We start from the raw sequence: 6,000 nt of genomic DNA, 5'->3' as shown, positions 1-6,000 counted from the left end.
TGTCTGTAACATCACAGACCAATCGGACATTGCCAGCCTCCTTGACAAGCACCCAGGCCTCCTCAAAGGTATCGGATGCCTGAAAGGCAAACTCATCAAACTCCATATTGACGAATCAGTGCAGCCCTGAGCGGTGTGCCACAGACGGACACCTTTTCACATGAGAGACCTAGTCGAAAAGGAGCTGCGTGAACTCGAGAAAGCCAGTATCATAGAGGTCAGTGGGCCAACACTGTGGGTTTCACCCATGGTGTTGACTAAGAAGCCAAAACAACCGGGGAAGGTGAGGATCTACACCGACATGCGCCTCCCCAATGCAGCCAACAAGCGGGAACGGCACATCACCCCCACACTGGACGAGATCATCACTGACGTCACTGGATCAAAGGTGTTCTCCAAGATTGACCTCAATGCTGGGTACCATCCGCTAAAACTGCATCGGGACTCGAGGTACATTACAACGTTCTCCACGCACCTGGGCCTGCGCCGATACAAAAGACTGAGCTTCGGCATATCATCAGTGGCCAAAGTCTTTCAGCAAGCCATCCAGGAAGTGATACAGGTCATCCCGGGAGTACTCAATGTCAGTGATGACATTCTCATCCACGCCGGTGACGAGCAAGAACACATGTGCTGCCTCAAGATGGTACTTAGCAGGCTGGAGGCCGCAGGGTTAACCATTCACCGGGAAAAGTGTGAGTTCATGAAGGATGAAATCATCTTCTTCGGATATGTATTTAATGGCGCAGGAGTCTCAGCTGACCCACAAAAAGCCGCGGACATCAAGGAAGCCTCACCCCCAACACCACCTACTGAAGTACGCAGCTTCTTGGGGATGGCGACGTACTGTGGGCGATTTATCCCCAACCTGGCAACGATGTCCGAGCCACTGAGGGAACTCACGAAATCTAACATTAAATGGGCCCGGGGCCCCATCTGCCATGAGGCTTTCGAGCAGAACAAGACGTCCTTATCGGCCGACACCACAATGGCGTACTACGACCCCACATTGTCAACAGAACTATATGTTGACGCCAGCCCCGCCGGCCTCGGGGCGATCCTGGTCCAAGTGGCCCCGACAGGTGAGACCAAGCAGATTGCCTATGCGTCCCGTGCTTTAACTCCCACTGAAAAAGATACTCCCACATTGGGAAAGAGGCCATTGCGGTACTGTGCGGTTGCTGACATTTTCACATATACCTGTATGGACGAAAATTCAAAGCATACACGGACCACAAGCCTCTCAACCCCATATTCACAGGATCCTCCTCAGACCCCCCGGGGAGGATAGGGAAATGGTTGCTACACCTGCAACAGTACGAATTTGAACTGACCTACCAACCTGGCACTAGCAACCTTGCGGACTTCCTATCCAGACACCCGAGAGCGGCCATGCCAAGGGAAGCGAATGTGGCAGAAGAAACTATCTGCCAGGAACACCTGTGCCAAGTCGTCCACATGATGAAACCCAGAGCGATCAGCAGAATCAAGGACATCATACAAGCTACCCAAACTGACCCCTGCTGCGACCTCGTCAAAGACTCAATCTCCGGCGAATGGAAATCATTTCTGTGAAACGTACACAATCGCATGCCCGAAGCCAGAGACGTCCTCACGGGCATAATCCCGGTACGACAAGACCTGTCCGTCACCAAGGAAGGCCTCATACTAAGAGGAGCTTGAATTGTCATACCCCTAGGACAGAGTCATTGCGCTGGCTCACGAAAGTCACCAAGGCATGGTCAGGACCAAAGCCAGGATCAGACACCGAGTATGGTTCCCACACATTGACCCCAAGGTGGAACAACTTATTACAGCATGCCTACCGTGTCAGATCACAAGCGCACCACCAAACCCTGAACCCATAAAAGCAGGAGAATGGGGGTCATCAAGATGGGACGCAATCAGCGTTCACTTCTGCACGGTCCAGGAAGGTACGTACCTGTTCGTAGCAATCAACGACTACTCAAGGTATCCCGAGGTGTCATCCACCTCTGCAGACATGGTGATGCCGGCTCTGGAGAAGATGTTTGCCACCAGTGGCCTACCTCGCCGCATCCGGAGCGACAACGGGCCACCTTTCCAAGGCTTAGAAATCAAGAAATAACTGGATGATCTGTACATTCAATATCATCACATCACGCCGAGATGGCCCCAAGCCAATGGAGACGTGGAGAGGTTAATGCGTACCCTCAACAAGGTGCTACGCCTATCCCAGGCGTACTCCAGCCCCTGGAGGGTGGGTCTGTATCGATTCCTAAGGAACTACAGAGTGACACCCCACAGCACCACGGGGTTACCACTTGCAGATGTCATGTATGGGACAGTGATAAATTCATCCATTCCACACCACCCAAGCCAGGGCACAGATGCCTACGATAGTGAGCACACTCACCAAAGAAGGATCACAGCGAATGAGTGCATGAGTACCAAGAGACATGCAAAGGAATCCAGACACCAAGTCGGCGATCAAGTGTTGGTGAAGAGGAACCCCTCAAACGAAACTGGACACCCAATATGACGTGGCCCCCTGGACCAAAACTCAACGGCGAGGAACCATGATAACGGCCACACGAGGGCAACGACAGATCATCAGGAACACATTATGGTTCAAGGGAGTGCCACGACAAATGGGGACCAGCATCCCTCGGAGGAAGCAGGGTCACCACCGGAAGATGAGTACCAACAACCTGAGGAGGAGTCGACCAAGGAGCCTGAGACAGACGGACTGCTAGAGGAACCGAGGGAGGCATCTCCTAGTAGGACAGGTGAGCCGCAACAGAACATGATCGGGGGGACAGTCCCTAGATGTGGGTGCTATACCCTAAGAACTGCACCGAGAGCCCCAGAAAAGTTAAGAGACAATGGGTGGTAGGACTATAACGTGTCAGTTGGACACAAGTGTATTTAGTGTGTTGTGTTGTAAGGCGTACACAACATTACTCCTTTTTTGCCCAACAACTTAAGTCACTGTGGTGTGGGACGTAAGGCACGTACAATAAAAGCCCCGCCCCCACCAAGAGGAGGGCAGTTCTGGGCACACCACGAGCCACTGTGTGCGTCTCTTTTCTTTCATGCTCTGCTGCCAGGCCTTGGCCCAAGGAGCCCCACGTGCTTTCTCCTTCGCCGGCGCACCAGCGGGAGAAGCCATCATCCAGGGGTCGGCAACCTTTGCTTTTCCATATGTTTTAGACTACACCTCCCATCATTCCTACCCAGCATAGTGAATAGTCAGATACCGTGGGCATTGTAGTCTGAAACATATGGAGAGCCAAAGTGTTCCAGACAGGAGAGAGGCAGCCCCCATTACCTAAAAGTCCACACGTTTAGACATATTGCCATGCTATTGTTTTAGTAGCAGATACGTTTGCCATTGTATGAGATATTGTTCTAAGGGACAGTGCACAGATGTACTCGAGCCAATATCCACTTTTCCGAATAAATGTTATTTGGTCCGCTCCCTGTTTGATTTATACTCCCTCCCGTACTCTGGCTCCAATACTCACTAGTCCTCAAACTCCGTCATTTATCTATCCATCCTCATGTTCTCATTCATCCGTTCATACTCCTTTATCCATCCCTGCATGTTCATTCAATAATCCATTCATCCATATAATGCGTATGTATTTATCCATCCATAAATCCTCAAACTATTGAATGCTCCAAACGATTGTTCATCCATCCTGAAAAATTGCATTCAACCCTCCAGCATTACACCCTTACCTACTCTTACGTTCCGTCCTCTTTCCTCCATACTGCATGCGCGTCCCTTGCGGGGGACGGGAGACGGAACCTTTTTCACCAGAAAAAAACATCTTCCCCCTTAAATGTAGAGGCGCGGCCCTGGGAGCATGCGCTCCCCTGACTCCGCCCACCAACGCCACTCCTCCGTCCCCTTTTCAGCGTCAACGGGAGCGGGCTGATTTCACCAGCGCTCCTGGGTTTGGCTTCGGCCATGTAATACCATGCTCTCTTCCCCGGACACTTTCTTCTGTCTTTTTCGTCTTCTGTTATCTTACAGAAACTCAGTCCTCTGGCGCCACGCTCCTCCCCGGCACATGTCGACTTCAGCGGTCTCTTCCCTACATCAGATTCCCACGCTCTTTGCCTCCACTGGCTTGGCCCTGATCACAGATGGGAGGGTTGCAGCCCGTGCAACGCACTTTCTTTGCATACTTTGAAGAACAGACTAGGTAGGTGGAGAGAGCTCTTCGAGAACTCGCCTCCAGAGGACTTGAAGGACTTCCTCAGACATAAGTCAAGGCCCAAGGGAGGGCTGCTCTTTTCCAGCGCACCCCACAAGGGCTACTCCTTTCCAAGGAAATACCCAGACCGGGCGAACCTCTCAGGTTCTCGCAACAGCACGGGTACCGAAGCTAATTCAGCTACCGCCGCAAGGCTGAGGGGTCTGTAGATCCTTCCGGAGACAGTGCAGAGGGACTGCAAGATTCTTTTACCGGGTGTACACCCAAGAGGCTATGCCCTTGTACCAGCAATATGTCAGAGGGGGCACCTGCACGCAGCACTACCGGCAACTCTCCTGAGGGCGACACTCCTACCAGGCTTCAACCTGAGGTGCAGGGGAGGCCTCATGCTCCATCGCCAAGAGTCCTGGAGGAGGCCGGGCCCAGCGAACCAAGCACCACGGCTTCGGCATGTGGGATGCTGCTCGACAAGATGGCTGCAGTGCCAGAAAAGATGGCCACTCGTCCGATACTGCCCTGAGGAGCGGAACAGGTGGGAGAACGAGTTACAAGGTGGGACTGGTGTCAACCAGGTATGTGGCCTACAGTTTATCCATCAGCAGCACAGGGCAGGTTTACCCCGCAAACAGCAAGACAGAGTACGCACCGGCCTCAGCAGCAGCCCGCTAACCCGTCAATATCATCTGCTACCCCACCAGCCTGCAAGGACAAATTCTTTAAAAAGTTCCTCACGCTCATGAGATCGCCTCAGATGGGGTCCATCCTTACAGATGTAATCTGGGACATGCTCCCTCCAGCCCCTCCGCCTATAGTCATTCCTCCCTTGGTTGCAGTGCTGCAGGCCCTGGTGCAGCACCTGCTGCCCACGTCACTCCTTTGATGCCAGCTCCCCTGCCTCCCACAGTTCAGGTGGTTCCATACCAGCCTCCGGCTCCGGTCTCCACACCTCAGCCCTTGGCGCAAAGCACCCCTCCACCTGCTCTGGACCAGCCGGACGCTCTCTTGGACACAGACGAGGAAGAAGACCTGTCACACCATCATCAGCCAAGGCCTTCCACGAACAACTCGCAGGTCTGGCAGAGTACTTGGGCCTTCCCCAACCCGAAGTCGAGCAACCGGAGGCGGGGTTACATGCAGAGGTCCTTACTCTACGCCCTGTGGCTAGAACGGGGATCCCGATGCAGGAGGATGTTGTCGCCTTGGCCAAAAGGGGTGCCTCAAGCCCCATTTGGCCCAGCCTGTCAATCGGCGCCTGGACGCCAAGTATAGGCAAATGGATGGGGATCCACTCTTGCTGTTGGTCCACACCCAACCACACTCTTGCTGCAGTGTCACTCTATTTAAAGCTGCTGTCCTCTGTGCTGCTAGGTAAGGAGGAGAAGATATTGGCGGCGTATGGGCAGAAGCTTTATTCCAACGCTTCGCTGCATCTTTGTCAATCCAATGCGTATGCCATACTGGCAGCCATTAACCAGAGGCTTTGGCAGGAAATAGACTTTCTTCCAGAACGACTGGTGCCGAGCCAGTCACATTTCAAGGCGGGACTGGCAGAGGCTAAAATGGTGTCCCAAGACGACATGGAGTCCACTGTGGCCCACATTGACACCTCTGGCCGAGCCATATGCATCGCCACAGACATGAGAAGGACTGCCTGGCTCCGGGCTACAAAATTTAACCCAGACGTCCAGGAACGCATATTGGACCTTCCATTTGAGGGGGGAGACCTCTTTCACTCCCCCACCGATGAGGAGTTAGATAAAAAGAAAAACAGTTCACAAACTGCGAAGTCTTTATC

The sequence above is a fragment of the Ambystoma mexicanum genome, chromosome 5q (assembly GCF_040938575.1).
Source record: "Ambystoma mexicanum isolate Mex_15411 chromosome 5q, UKY_AmexF1_1, whole genome shotgun sequence".
Taxonomy (NCBI): Eukaryota; Metazoa; Chordata; class Amphibia; order Caudata; family Ambystomatidae; genus Ambystoma; species Ambystoma mexicanum.
The sequence above is the reverse complement of the archived record's forward strand: the minus strand, read 5'-3'. Positions refer to the sequence as shown.